The sequence below is a fragment of the Lagenorhynchus albirostris genome, chromosome 16, assembly GCF_949774975.1.
Source record: "Lagenorhynchus albirostris chromosome 16, mLagAlb1.1, whole genome shotgun sequence".
In the NCBI taxonomy this organism is placed as follows: Eukaryota; Metazoa; Chordata; class Mammalia; order Artiodactyla; family Delphinidae; genus Lagenorhynchus; species Lagenorhynchus albirostris.
The window spans coordinates 26,135,526-26,151,609 of NC_083110.1; the positions used below are offsets into that span (position 1 = coordinate 26,135,526).

General features: G+C 35.8%; 1 protein-coding gene and 1 pseudogene across 9 annotated transcripts in view; one reads left to right on the forward strand and one right to left on the reverse strand.

The window, feature by feature from the left end:
- The window catches only part of ADK (adenosine kinase), a 484,687-nt gene that overhangs the window by 179,654 nt on the left and 288,949 nt on the right, over positions 1-16,084 (forward strand). The window lies entirely within an intron of this gene.
- On the reverse strand, positions 12,465-12,981 carry LOC132507166 (proteolipid protein 2-like; annotated as a pseudogene).

A 16,084-nucleotide genomic window follows, 5' to 3' on the forward strand; every position in this document is an offset into this window, starting at 1 on the left:
GTGCTAGTCATTGTGCTAGGTAGTAGCTGGTAACATAAGCTATGTCATCTAAATTTTAAGTAAAATGTGATAAAATATTTAGAGCCTTAGAGCGAACAATCTTGATATAATCTTGCTTGAATCTATTGTGGTGAATGAACGAGGTTGAGCTTTACGCTGTTTAAGAAGTCTATCCAGGGACAGCCCATCCGGGAAGGTTCTGGTTTTTGTTTTCTGTTAATGCACTTGATTGGTTGATTTTGGGGTTTTGTCTTCTTTTCTTATTCATTTATGTTCTCCTTCACCTCTGAGAACAACTGGATTACAGTCTTCCATTTTCTCTATCACTCTAGGTTACTGAAAAAGCAAATACTGCACAACAAATACCAGTTCAGTGTGGCTACACTAACTGAATGTATGCTAGGTGCTGTGAACTGTAGATCTAAAATTAGGGCCAAGAATAAGAGTAAGAATTCAGTCATCATCAAAGTATTCATAAACCATTTTTTTTACGATTTTTAAAATTTTTTGATGTGGACCATTTTTAAAGTTGTTACTGAATTTGTTACAATATTGCTTCTGTTTTATGTTTTGGTTTATTGGGTGCAAGGCATGTGGGATCCTAGCTCCCAGACCAGGGATTGAACCTGCACCCCCTGCATTGGAAGGCAAACTCTTAACTGTTGGACCGCCAGGGAAGTCCCCATAAACCATTTAATTCTATATGTTTTTCGTTAGCATATGCCACCTGTAATACGTGTTTTTTGTTACAGGTATTTTGAAAATAGTTCAGTTCTTCTGTAAAGACAAGAATAATAACAAGGTAGATGAAATTCATAGATAGTAACCTGGTAGGTTTTAAGACTGAGGCAAAACTCATAGGATATTTTAAGTATAGATAGTAAGTAAACAAGTAGCTTGGGAAACAGGCAAAGTTGATACAATTTGTTAAATACAAATAGCAAGTAAGTTTGTTACCTGTAAGACTGCTAAAGACAGAATAAAGAAAACCTGTGTTGTAACAAACAAGAGTATTACTGATACACAGAAAGAGATGGAAAGACCATATTATGATCATATACCACTAGGCTCACTTCTCCAAAGATCACTCATTAGTGAAACTTACTATGTTATCATTCTAACCCCCACATGCATATAACCCAGGAAAGGCAAATAAAGCCATGGCTGTTCAGGCTCTTTTCCAAAGTGTTCCTGATTTTTAATATCTCCCAGGGACTCCTGTCTTTAGGCCCCCTTGCTCAAACTGTGGCCCTGTTCTCATAATGATACCATCATCATCAGGGAAGGCAGATGAGGCGAAAAGCAGATGATGTTTGAACATTCAGGCAGTGTGGTCCTTATACTTGTTTGCACCCTGTGTGTTAACTTACTCCAACTCTCTCCCTTGCTTCTTGTGTGTTTTAAATGGATACATCTGTGTTAAGCATCTTAATTTGGTTGGTAGGCCCTTTCCGTTCTGTGTCCTCTGGGATAGTTTGCTTACTTGGAGTCTACCAGGGCTTTAAGATAATTTCCCCACATCACACCAGGTTTAGATCGATTTTTCCTTGTTCGGTAGTTTAACAACAATAACTCTCATGGTAGCTATGGAAAAATATGCTGAAACATTGAAAGAGAATGTTACTTGGCAAAAATCATCACCTCTATGAAAGAAGAACTGGAAGTCATATGAAGAGTAAAGGTTAACATTGACAATGTAGAGCTCATTCTGTCAGATCTTACCAACAATCACACTTTGATATATCAAGTGATGTGACAAATCATGTCAACAAGAAAATGTTCCCATTAGCTCTTAGATAATTTAATTTGTTAAAACATGTTTTTGAAGATTTTAATGAAACCACAAGCAACATAAAGCAGTATTGTTGATATCATGTCCAAATATAATTTCTAGACTTTTCTCATCTACATATTTGACAGACAGTGCAAATTTAAATTTTGACAAATTCTATTCAGTGTAAACTTATTAATGAAAATATTTTATCTTCTAAATATCCTGTACACCTTGTATACAACACTGCTAAAAAAAAAAGGGATGTGATATGCTTACCTATGATATTGATGCTTTCATAGTGAACATTTTTGGTCACTTTTCAGTTTTTTAAAAAAGTACAGATGCACTTAATGTGATTTTTGACTTCAAAAAAATGGAAGGAGATAGCCTCCTTGGACATGTGCCTAAAAGATGGCTATAATTGTTGCTGGACCTAGAAAATATGTCCTGCAGTATAATATTTTTAGAATGTGAGACAAGAAGAATGTCCTTATCTAATGTGGCAATACATTGAAGATGAGAATGCAGAGAAAGATTACAGTAAAACAAAAATTTATATGCCATTTCTCCAAAAGTGTTTGATGATATTTGAAGAGGCCATAAGGAGGCTAGGAAAAACTCATACAACAAACAAATGATTCATTTTTGTGTAATATGACTGCTTTATATTTCAGGAGGGGGGAAAGTTTACTATAGAAGGGCAGCCAACTTAAATAGGGCTTTCTCAATGTCTTTACTAAAACTGTAAGTTACTTGGACTCCAACTTTGATAACAGAAATTGCAATCACCGTTGTGGTTTGGAGTATTTTGAAATAATGTTCATTTTAGGCATGGATAGTATATGTAATGAATCTGTAAATGCAAAGGACATGATTGAATAAGCAGTTGGAATACCAAAACAAGAATTTAGATAGATTCAAGGTAGATGAATATTTTGTAGAGCTAGAAACTAATTCTTGTATATCTAAATGCCTGCTATTGCTAGTAAATAAAATCCTAAGTATTCCATGCTCAAATGCTTTTGTTGAAAGAATGTTTAGCTTGATGTCATCATGTTGGACTGACACCAAGAATGTGGAGATAACAGCAGAACCATAAGTCAAAGTGAAATTTACTTTTAACTATATTCAGTTTTACCACACATTAAAGAAGGTATCCTATGGTTTTAATCAGTTCAAAGAAGTATTATTGGAAAGGAAACACACAGAGTTAAAATATTCTTTTATTTCATGGGACAAAAAGGAACACGTCATTGTTATTTTTTTCTAAATTTTGGTAACATCTGTTTAATCCAACTGTACTTACTCTTCTTTTTAAAAATCTTATATTTATGTATGTTAAGAACATACAATATGGCCTGTAGAAATTTAAATACGTAAAAAGAGTTTTAAAAAGTTAAAATAAGTTGCTATATTTATTTAAACAAAAGAAATGATTGTTATGTTTTCCCATACATACACTGTTTAGTTAGTCCTTCTTTTAATTATTACTAATTGCCACTTGTTAATTATTCATATTGTTTCATTTAAATAATAGCACTTATGTAACAGAAAAGGAAATAATACAGAATAGTATATAATTTCAGTTAAGTACTGAAATAATAACCATGGACTGGGTGGCTTAAACAAGAGAAATTAATTTTCTCACAGATCAAGGAAGCTTAGAAGTCTAAGATCAAGGTGTTGGCTACTATGGTTTCTTCAGGGTCCCTTCTTCTCTTGCTGCTTCTTCAGATATTTGTTCTTCTGTGCATACACTTCGTGTCTCTGTGTATGTTCCTATTAATTCTTATAAAGACACCAGTTAGATTAGATTAGGGCCTAACATAAATGCCTCATTTTAACTTAATGACTCCTTTAAAGCCCCAATCTCCAAATATAGTTGCATTCTGAAATCTTGGAGGTTAGGGCTTCAACATATGAGTTTTGGGAGGACACAGTTAGTCCATGACAGGTACTCATTTGTTTATATTTTTAAATTTTTGGTAGTATACCATTTTGATTCCCATCTTATTTACTTTTTTGTATGTGTTTTAGTTATTTTCTTGGTTAATTTGGGGATTACAATTAACATTCTAAACTTAAAACAACCTAGTTTGAATAGTACCAACTGAGTTTCAGTGGCATAAACACTGTGCCCCTTTATATCTCCATCCTCCCCCTTTATATTGTTGTTGTTCCTGATTATATCTTTATGCATTGTGTGCTCATTAACACAGATTTATAATTATTGTATAATTCATTTTACCTTTTAAATCCTCTAGGAATAAAAGAGGAGTTGCAGACCAAAAGTGTGGTAATACTGGCTTTTTTTTTTTTTGCCTTAGAATTCTTCGTTAATTTTCTTCTTCAGGCACTACTTGGCCATTTTAAAGGCACATCAAGTTTCTTTTTAACGTCTTTATTGGAGTATAATTGCTTTACAATGGTGTGTTAGTTTCTGCTTTATAACAAAGTGAATCAGCTATACATACACATATGTCCCCATATCTCTTCCCTCTTGTGTCTCCCTCCCTCCCACCCTCCCTATCCCACCCCTCTATGTGGTCACAAAGCACCGAGCTGATCTCCCTGTGCTATGCAGCTGCTTCCCACTAGCTAGCTATTTTACGTTTGGTAGTGTATATATGTCCATGCCACTCTCTCACTTTGTCACAGCCTACCCTTCCCCCTCCCCATATCCTCAAGTCCATTCTCCAGTAGGTCTGTGTCTTTATTCTCATTTTGCCCCTAGGTTCTTCATGACCTTTTTTATTTTTAGATTCCATATATATGTGTTAGCATACAGTATTTGTTTTTCTCTTTCTGACTTACTTCACTCTGTTCAGCCACTATGGAGAACAGTGTGGAGGTTCCTTAAAAAACTAAAAATAGAACTACCATACGACCCAGCAATCCCACTACTGGGCATATACCCTGAGAAAACCATAATTCGAAAAGAGTCATGTACCAAAATGTTCATTGCAGCTCTGTTTACAATAGCCAGGGCATGGAAGCAACCTAAGTGTCCATCAACAGATGAATGGGTAAAGAAGATGTGGCATATATATACAATACTGGCTTTTATATTTTCCTATGTAGTTACCTTCATCACTGTTCTTTATTTTTTTTATGTTTTTAGGTTACTGTCTAGTGTCCTTTCATTTCAGTCTGTAGGACTCCTTTTAGCATTTCTTGTAGGGCAGGTCTACTGTTAACAACCTCCTTAAGCTTTTGTGTTTATCTGCGACTGTCTTAATTCTTCCTTAATTCTTCACGGGCTTTCTCTAGTTGCAGCAAGCGGGGGCTTCTCACTGCGGTGGCTTCTCATTGCGGAGCACGGACTCTAGGCACATGGGCTTCAGTAATTGTGGCACATGGGCTTCAGTAGTTGTGGCACACAGGCTTAGTTGCTCCGTGGCATGTGGGATCTTCCTGGACCAGGGCTTGAACCCATGTCCCCTGCATTGGCTGGCGAATTCTTAACCACTGCACCACCAGGGAAGCCCGAGAAATATTATTAATATTATCGAGGACCCCTTACTCTTGACAAATTGTTTCTCTCAGCTTTTAAGATTCTTTCTCTTTCTTTTGATAATTTAGTCAAGTCTTGGTGTGAATTTCTTTGGGTTTATTCTCCTTGGAGTTCATTGAGCTTCTTGGATGTGTAGGTTCATATATTTCATCTATTTGGGAATTTTTTGGCCATATGTCTTCAAATATTTTTTTCTGCTCCTTTCTCTCTTCTGCAATTCCTCCAGTACATATGTTGGTGTACTTGGTAGGGCTTTGTTTATTTTTGTTTTAATGCTTCTTTGGAAACAGTTTGGAGCTGCATACCCCATCAATTTGCTCCATAATTATCATTATTTATGTATTTTTTGGTCTGTTATATTTGTTCCTGTGTTGGGATTCTAAAAAGTTGGTCACTCTGTTTTAAGGCCAGTGACCTATTGTTTTCTATTCTTATGCTGGGCTATTGGTTTTCATAAACCTTACCTACTTAACTTATTTGTATTACCTCTTTGCAATCTTTATTTTATACTGTTGTATACACTCTCAACCTTTAGAGCCTCATAACAGCCTGTGAGATAGGAAAAAAGATGTGATCTCATTTTAATGAAAAGGATTCTGATTAAATTAGATTAAAATGCCATGGTTGGTAACTAAGCAGATCAGAATTAGAACCCAGGTCTTCTAACTGGAAACTTCTGATTGCTCTCCTTACTGGAGATTTCTCTCTCTTCCTTAGTGGATTTCAGTTTTGACTTGTCCATATATGTTAGATTTGAGTAGCCTTTCACATACTCTCTCCACTTTTTACAGTCTGCTTCAATTTGGGAAGAATTGGAGGTTGTCAGAGAGAATCAAGTAGCCATCATTTTTAATACAGTTCAAATTAAACCAACTCTTTCCTTCATGCTTCTGAGGGACAGCAGTTTTTTTGGTGTTTGGATATCTTTTTGCTCCATTGCAGTATATGCTTTTTTCTGACTCGTATTTTTCAGAAGCCTCATGACCAGCTACCTGTGGTATTCCTATATTGTTTTAAGTTATATAAGTTCACTATTAAGTTTCCTGCAAATTGATTTACTGATCTTTCTAATGTTCTATTCCTGTTAAAAATTAGTCATTTTTGCATATGTTCTGGGCAGCTAATCAAATATTTTAAGTGCCTTCTCAGTCTTTGTTACCTGAAGTATAAGTAGATCATCGTTGGAATCAATTATTTCTTCTTCCTCTCCTCCCCCAAAGTGTTGAAGCTATATGGATTTTTATGATTTGCTATTCAATAATAAAAAGTAAACATTTTCTTATTACTTTAGTAACTGCCATTTTTTTCTAAATAAAGTATATTTTTCTCATTTAAAGCAAAGATCTTAGGGATAAAATAGTATTCATTCTTTGCTATAATTGAAATCATTTATTAAAAACTACTAAATGTGTATATGTTCCTTGCCAAATAGCCCTCTCTCCTCCATTTTTCTTCAGGAAGTAAAATATGTTCCTAATTACAAATTTTCTTCCTTAATCATTTATATAAATCCATCAGTAATAGATTTGATTCTTTTCTTCACATAAGTATTAAACGTTTCTCTTGGTCACTTGAATTCTTACATCCTTACTTCTAATTCCTCACTGGTTCTCTCATTATTGACTTTTCAATCTTTCTTTTTGTCACCTCTCTCACAGTTAGATAAGCCTCTATGTTTAACTTCTAGTGAAATTTTAAGCAAGCTTTTGTTTTGTTTTTAATGGAATTTTGAGAAAACTGTCTTGTGCCAGTATTTTTATGTTTTATACAGGATAGCTGCTGGGGTGTGTGGAGGGGGGAGAGGTGCTTTAATTGTTTTTTTCCTACAAACATCAAGTAATGAATCAGTTTTCAGAATTGTGTTTTAAAGTTTTCCCAAACTCTTTGTATATTGAATACCTAAAAACATTTTTTATAAAGTTTATACAATTATGTTTGAATGAATAGAAACATGTTCAACGCAGAATTGTAAAGTTGATATTTTAAGAACCATGTAGCATTTCCAATTAAGTCATAGTATTTAGAAATTAAAATTGAGAGCCTCATGTTTTCTTTTGTAGACCTTTTTTTAAAAAAAAATAGTTAATCTTATGTGGCTTTCCTGTATGAATAAATATTATTCTGATTATCTCTTTTTATGACCTATTTCACCTGAAAAAACTATATAGAGATTAAAAGGCATGTTAGTAGATATATCTCGGAATCTGGGAACAGTGCAGACTGCTTAGATCTAAAGAGAAGAAACGACATTGGAGTGATCAAAGAGAATTCTCCCTTCTAATGCCTTACACCTGGAGCAGTTGCAGAACTGTCAATAGCACAACTACATTTATAAATATCAGAGCAGGATGTGGCAGACAGTGGGTGATACAACACAGAGTCTTGTCAAACCTTTATGTCACTAAAAAGGAGGTTCCTTTTAGTGCCAATTTTAAGATTAATGAATAATTTTAAGTAACTTAGGTCTTACAAAGTAAAATTGACTATTAAAATTGTGAATTTCTCCTTGCAATTGAAAAATTTAAGTATGAATTAACACCTCCCTTCTTTGGTAATCTTTTTCTTTGTTGAATAAGACTGTGAAAGATTTTAGTAGCTAAACTAAGGTGAAGAAAGTAGTGTTTTGTTTTCCTGAAGGATATTTTTAATGTGTTTGTGACATCCTTCTATGTTAAATCAGATTCAATGTAAAGCAAAACCTATATTTTCTCTCTTCCTTTCTATCTCCCCCTCCTCTTTTCTCTTTCCGTCATCTTTTCTTTCTGCTTTTTGTCCTTTAAGCCTTATTTTTTGTCTTGTGTTAAGGGATTCTTTTGCCACTGTTAGTAAAACATGCTTTTAGTTTTGTCTCAGTAGTTAAGGTGTGCTCTGAGGTTGTTTAGTACAAATCTACACCTACACATCATAAACTATCCACTTTATGAAAGAAAGCATACCTTTTACACTTACGAACCTTAATGTGGTACATTGTCTTGCAGTATGACATTAAACATGGGCACAGTTTGAGATTGTATCTCTCCTGCCTAAGAGCAAAGCAACAAGTGCTTCAGTAAGGAAAACCACAAGTTGCAGGATCTTCTTTCATTCAGGGGATAAAATTCTTGCCTTGATTCCATTCCTTTTCATTCTATTTTGTAATTAGGTTTCAGGAACTTTTAAAAATAAATGTCTTGTTAATTAATATATTTATTTGAACTGAAAAATAAAGTCAGATCTTTTCTGGGAGAGAAAAATGTCTCATTTGTTTGGTTGGGTGGGCAATGAATATGGTGTTTGCCATTTAAATTAAATAGTGGTACTGTCAACTGCCATGTTTTTAAAGACAAGCTTTTCTAGAGTATTCCTGTTTTCTTTGGTACTTTTGGCAACAAGATACTTGAGAGAAAGTAAAAAACAAAATAGTCTAAATTTTAGCTTAGCATAGCGTAGTGGCTTAGGGAATGTGCTGTGCAATAAGCAAAGCTGGGCAAGTACAAACTTGGGCAAGTCACCTAACCTTTTTTTTAATATAATATGTTTTATTTATTTATTATTTTTATTTTATTTATTTTAGTTATTTATTTGTTTTTTAAAACTTATTTTTGGCTACGTTGGGTCTATGTTGCTAAGCTCAGGCTTTCTCTAGTTGCGACGAGCCAGGGCTACTCTTCGTTGTGGTGTGCTTCTCATTGCAGTGGCTTCTCCTGTTGCAGAGCACAGGCTCTAGGCACGTGGGCTTCAGTAGTTGCAGCATGCGGGCTCAGTAGTTGCGGCACGTGGGCCCTAGAGCGTGCGGGCTTCGGTAGTTGTGGTGCATATGCTCAGTAGTTGTGGCACACAGCCTCAGTAGTTGTGGCACACGGGTTAGTTGCTCTGCGACATGTGGGATCTTCCCGGACCAGGGGTCAAACCCCTGTCCCCTGAATTGGCAGGCGGATTCTTAACCACTGCACTACCAGGGAAGTGTCCCAAATCACCTAACCTTTTCAAGTTTCAGTTTCCTCTTCTGTAAAATGGGAATAATGATAGTACTTTTATAGGCTAACATTCTTAAAAGGGAAAATGGGACTCTCAGATATGCAATGAACACGTCAACAATTTTATTTAACTCTAATTAGTGTACAGGTAAGATGTTGCAATTTATTTAAAGGGGAATTCAAAGACTGGAGGTATGTGTGGTCCATGAAATCAATCTACAAATATTACAAAACTGACTTTGGTGGGGTGGTGGATTTCATTTGTGTCTCTACAGGGCAGATTTTATTTTCTGATTTTTTTTTATAGGCAATAATTATTGCTATAAGTAATATACAATTTACAAACTCATGAAATAGCTCAAAGGTATATGCTTCATGATAGGGAAGAATAATTCTAATCCTTGTATTTTCACAGATTTTATTAAGAATAGTTGTTGAGTTGGTAACATAATTGTTTTCCCTTTTTAGCCTATTGCTATAATTTATTATTTTAATATTTTTCCTTTTATTAGTTTTGTATTCATTAAAATATAAGCATCATGAGGGCAGGCACTTTGTTTTGTTCCCTGCTGTTTGTCCTCAACATCTCCAATAATCTCTGTGACTTGGAAGACTTTCAGTGAACATATTTTGAGTGATTGAAGTGATTAATAGATACAACCCTATATGAGAAAGTTGTATTTTTCTTTACTGCGCGATTCTCTGGTTTGTATTAATTTTATTTAGTTTTTTGACAGGGCAAAAGCATAATTTCTGTACAAGCATAGGTATTTATTTTAATCTAATTATTGAATTTTTTCTTTTAATGTCATGCGTTGGTATATTTTGACAGCGATGTAAACAAAGTTTATAATGAAGAGTATTACCATTGGAGGCAAAGATCTGGATTCTAGACCTGGTTCTTCTCTGAGTGGCCGTCAACTCTTTGAGCAGTAGTTTCTTCACAAGTAAAATGAGATGATAAAACACTATAACCTTGTAGTTTATTAAGAGAATTAAATGTGATAATACACATAAATTACCTAGGAAGGTTCATGGCACATAGTTAATGATCAAAAAAGCTTAGCTGTGCTGTTAAACTGTTATTTTAGTTGGGTTTGATTTTTGGTGTGTTATTTCATGGAGTTGTAAAAGTTTATATTTATTCTGTAAAAGCAGTCATTTCAATAGTGTCCTAAAAATCTGTGCTTACATATACAGTTAGTTATATAACTCTCTCTGATTTGAAGGACTCAACGTGTAATGTAATACAGTGGTGATTTGTCACATAAATAATAGATATGATAAAGTAAAATGTGGGACCCTAATGAATACCCTTTTATAAGTTGGTATTCAAGATGTTTATATTCTTTTTAATACATGCTCTCATAAGATATTCACCATACTGAATAAAATAACATTGTGATTGTTACTTGGAACAATGAACAATTTAGCTAACTTCTGAAGCTTAAATCAAAGGTTTGAATTTTGCTTAACAATACATTTTGAGCTATATAAATAAGGAATTTTAAAGCATTTGATAATCATTTAGGGTTCCCCATTAAGCCCTGAATTTAGTTGATAATATCCAAGACAAAGCATATAGGAAAATAATGTTTTTTTTTTAATTTTAAGTTGAGTATTATTGCAAAATGTTCTTGATTCCACTGGAAGAAATTCAAATTATGTAAAAGAAAATGTTTCAGACAGTTTTTATTGTAGCAGTACTTTATGAATAGGCTCTTGAATATAGCAGCTTATTGATAAAAATTTTGAATTTGTAAATGAATCAGGCATCTGTCTTAAATGTTATGAAATTGCTCTTCATTCTTCATAGATATAGTCTGCATATTGTAGTTCACTATCAACTTCTGGAATCTATAATAATGAATTGTCAAGTTGAGAATCTGTGATATTACTTTCCAGGTTCTACTAATTTGCCTGCTAGTCATCTTTAACTGTAAGAAAGTGAGCCAAAAGCTGGCTTCCTAGTTACTATCCTGTTACTCTATCCTGTACATTGCTGCTTATAGGTGACCAAATACTGAGAACCCCCATTCCCCACTTCTTGTCTTTTGTTTTCCCCCTCAGAGGCATTGTTGCCATCCATTAAGAGCCAGTAACTTCCTATTTTCTAAGTTTATTTCTGTACCAGTCAATATTCTTATTCCATCTTTGGCATTTTCAGGAGCATGTATTCACATTGATTTATAAAGTTATTTAAATATATACCTGTTTAATATTTGTATTATTAGGAAATGAAAGGCCTGATCTTCTGTTTATGAAATTTGAACTAAGTGCAAGGTAAATAGGATGAGGTATATTTTCTCTTTTTGAAATTAAACTTTGTGTATGTTTGGCCCTAAAGATAGATATGTATGCATGTATACACAGAGTTTGTGAAGTAAAATGAAGAATTGACCTAAGGAACCTTATCTCATTCTACTGTCCTACCTGGATCCCTCCCATGTAAAGCGTTTAGAATCCAGTATGCAGTGATACAGTGCTTGGCCTCATTTTCATAGACCTTACTTGGTAGTAATTGTGGTCCATCCCATCATGACAGCTATAATTTCCTTCTTTCACAAAGTCTCTACGTGAAAATTAACGGCTATGCAGTGAGCTTTTCAAATAAGGGAGAAGAAGATTGGATGGATGGGTGGAAGTTAGCTGACCATTGAGAAGCTCTGTTCTTGGTAGGCGTAGCAGGTTGATTGCATGTGGTGTCTAGTTAAATTGAAGAACTTTGCCGTTTACTGCTTGTGTATTTAGAAGTGATTTAACAACATGTAACAGAAAACTGAAAATTTTGAGGATTTAAAAATTTGAGATCTGGCAGAATAAGAAACTTAGAGAGGTTTGATTTTTTTTCCCCCTAATAATCTGCTTATTATTTATTTATTCCTCCACAGAGCCCCCTTCCCACCCCCCCACCCCCACACACACGGACACTGAGGAGGTTGTTTGGAATGGGTTACAACCTGGGGCCTGGAGTCTTGAAATCTGAGGCACCCTCTTCCGTCATTTTGTGGCTTAGGTGGGGGTATTGTCCAGGCAGAACTGGTGTCTCCGTTAGGTGGTGGGGGTATTGTCCAGGCAGAACTGGTGTCTCCGTTTGGATACTGCGGAAGGAAGAGGAACCTAGGCACACCCATAAAGGTGGCCATACCCAGAGGAGTTGATTGGCAGGCTGGAAGACAAATTTTCTCGATAAAGGCACTTTTACCTCAGTTGTGGGCTGGGAGGAATTATTTCGATGGCGGTGTTATTTGCAGGTTGCTGAGAGAAATGAAGGGAGTTCACCTACATTGGGCCATCTGCAGGGTCAGTAGGGGCTGCTGTATGTCTTTGCTGCCGCAAGGGGAAGGTAATGTAGGCATCATAGCCAAAGAGTAATGTAGGGATTAGGCCCAGTACCCCAGCAACGATTTTGGAGTGGTTTCCTCTCTCACCAAGCACAACAATGGAGGTGATCAGGTAGAGGATGACTGCTACGAGGGTTCAGAAGAAATCACTCCAAGGCCAGTTGATGATCTGTATCTTGGTGTGCAGGTCACACATGTAGACGACAGAGAGAGCAGCAAAGATCATCTCTGTCACTGACAAGGAGGAGTATCCTGATGTCGAGGCACCGAAGCAGATCAGAATCACCAGGCACAATATAATTTCAGCAAACAGGAGAATTCCCTGTCGGGGGCGTGAGAAGTTGGAGCAGGCGGCCCAGCAACCGGGGCCGAGAGGCGCTCGGAATCCACCATGGCGTGGACCGGAGTCCTGAGAGGCGCAGAGGATCTGCTTGCTTGTGGGTTTGAGGACGGTGCACACCCAGACATCTTGCCCGCTGTCTGACCGGGAAGGGGGCCCTTGGGCGAAGGGAGAGGTTTGATTTTATGAAAGCAATACCAGTTATAGTCCTTTAAGCATACAATTTATGCAAATATAATAATTAAATAATATGTTTCATTAGATAGATCAGATTACTTTCAGTTATGTTCAGAATAGTAATTATTCATATTTATGGACCACTAGGGATTTGTGCTTTATGTAACAGTTGTCACCTTCTCGCTCTCTTTTTTTTAAAATAAATTTATTTTTGGCTGCGTTGGGTCTTTGTTGCTTTGCACAGGCTTTCTCTAGTTGTGGCGTGCAGGTTTCTCATTGCAGTGGCTTTTCGTTGTGGAGCATGGGCTCTAAGCTCACGGGCTTCAGTAGTTGTGGCTTGGGGGTTCTAGAGCGCAGCCTCAGTAGTTGTGGCGCACGGGCTTAGTTGCTCCACAGCATGTGGGATCTTCCCTGATCAGGGCTCGAACCTGTGTCCTCTGCATTAGCAGGCAGATGCTTAACCACTGCGCCACCAGGGAATTCCCGTCACCTTCTCTTGTATTAAAAATTGAATGAAATGTTCATCAGGTAGACTAATACAACTCACATAGGAAAGTAATATTTGAACCATGTGCTTTATCTAAAAATACTGGGGAACTAAAAAGTAATATCTCTGTGAAGCATTCATATAAATGTGTCATTTGTCTGAAATAGTGAAAGTCTAAGTATATAGAGCAGTACTTTAAATTATTTAGAGTAGGTCATTTTCCCTTCCCCAAACTTATAGATTTAATCCTACCCTGAGGAAAATTATACTAAATGTGAAAGATTGTAGTCAGTAATAACGTAGTCAGTGTTGCATTTTTTTTAAAGCAGGGACTATCAATTCTTAACCATCTCCTTTAGGCCCCTGTGGGATGAAGGTTAATTTTATAGCAGCAGAGACTACAAGTAATGTACATTGCTGGGGACATGTACAAAGCTGACTTGATAGGGCTTGTACTTTTGGAGTGACTGCATAGTAGGTGGAAGTAGCAAGCTCAGCCTTTGGGCTCTTCTATGTGTAATCAAACCTTTCATGTAGGAAGTTGTGGCAGGTTGATACTTCCCCCTTATACCCCCTTATTTGTAGGATTTCTTAACATTTTTTAAATGGTTTTAATTGTTAAAAACTTAGAACACATTTTAGAAAATTGAAATGTAAAGAAAGAAAAAATGACAGTAACCTCTTTTTTATTTTCCAGTTGTATGTGAGTCAGTGTGTGTTTACATAGTTCTACAATTAGAGAACTTGGGGGAGAAAACAGTTTCCTTTGTTTTTTTTAAGTAAATTCAGTTTGTGTCATGTAGTTTTACAGAGCCACCAAACCACAATCTTAGGGAAAATAATGTAAAAAGATTATTCCAAATGAAGGAAAATGGGCAAAGAACAGTATATTTCTTGAATGTGGTGCTTAGTTCTGGGAACCATATATTTAGAATACATGACAAACTTCTCATTGTAGATGACGTTGGGCAGTTTTCCTATAGCTTCCTGTGCCTCCGTTTGCTCATTTGTACACTGTAAAATGCACACTGTACACTTGGGGTTGTGAGGGTGAAATGTAAAATAAAAAATGGAAGAGTATGTACTACTAGGTAAGGTGCTGGCACATGAAATCGTTATCACAGATGTTATTAAACTTCAGTATCATCATCATCATTAAAGATTATGTGATTTAATTTCTCAGTGTTTTCACAACATATTTATATGAATAGGTGGTACACATTGATATATTGCACTGTTGAGAGCCATTTTCAAAATAGTCCTTTAGTTATACATGTGTTAAATTGCTGCTCTGCTTACTGTGACTTCTCAGAAGTATAGTGTTATGGGTGGGATGTTACATAGAAATGTAGGGGTTGAAGTAAGTGTTGTCATTTCATAAAAGTTAAAACTCCCAGTACTCTCTCTCATCCTTTTGGTTAATGATAAAAGTTTGTTGGGAATTCCCTGGTGGTCCAGTCGTTAGGACTCGGTGCTTTCACTGCTGAGGTCCTGGGTTCAATGCCTGGTTGGGGAACTAAGATCCCACAAAGCCGTGTGATGCAGCCAAAAAAAAAAAAAGTTTGTCTTCCACAGAACTAAATGCATCTTTTAATTTAATTTTCTAATGTTACTCTATTTGTATTTACCAAAATGCAATATACATGTTTTGGTTTTTAAAGTATCTCTCTCAAGTTCTTTGACATTCTTTCATTTAAAAGGTAGAGCCTAATTTCCCTGTTGTTGAATATGCCCAGACTTAGTAACTTGCTTCTAACAAATAAAATGTGTTAGAGTTGTGTGTGGCATTGATGATGTGCATTGATGTGTGGCATTGATGATGGGCTGTTTCTGAGGCTAGGTATTGTTGCTTCCACATTGTTTTCTTTTGGATGCCCATAATAAGAAAGTCAACTGCTGTGTCATGAGGACGCTCAGTCATCCTACGGAGAGGCCCTCATGACAACGAACTAAAGTTTTTTACCACCAACGAGCACCAACATGCTAGCCATGTGCAGGAGCCAGCCCCAATCACCATAACCTAATGAGATACCCTGAGACACAACTCCTTTGCTAAAACACTCCCAAATTCCTGACCCATAAAAAAAGCTATATAAAGTTATGTTTCTTATTTTAACTCACTGTGTTTGGCAGCAACAAATAACTAAGAGGCACAAAGTCCAAAATTTTAAAAGGTCAAGAGTAGATAGGGAAAAGTAGATTTTCCTCCTGTGCCCATACTCTGCTCACCCAGTTCACATAGTTAGATGTGATTCCTGTAACAAGTTTCTTGTGTTCTTCCAGAAATATTTTATTTCTTTACAGCTATGTGCGTATCTATTAATGTGTATTTTCTGCATATGTTATACTGTATACACAGTTTTGTATTTTCATTTTTTTTTCTTAATAGTATATCTTGGAGATTGTTCCATACCAGTATGAAATAGATATGGCTGGTTCTTTTTAATGGCTATAATGGTCCATTCTATGATAGTATTATAATTTTTTTTTAA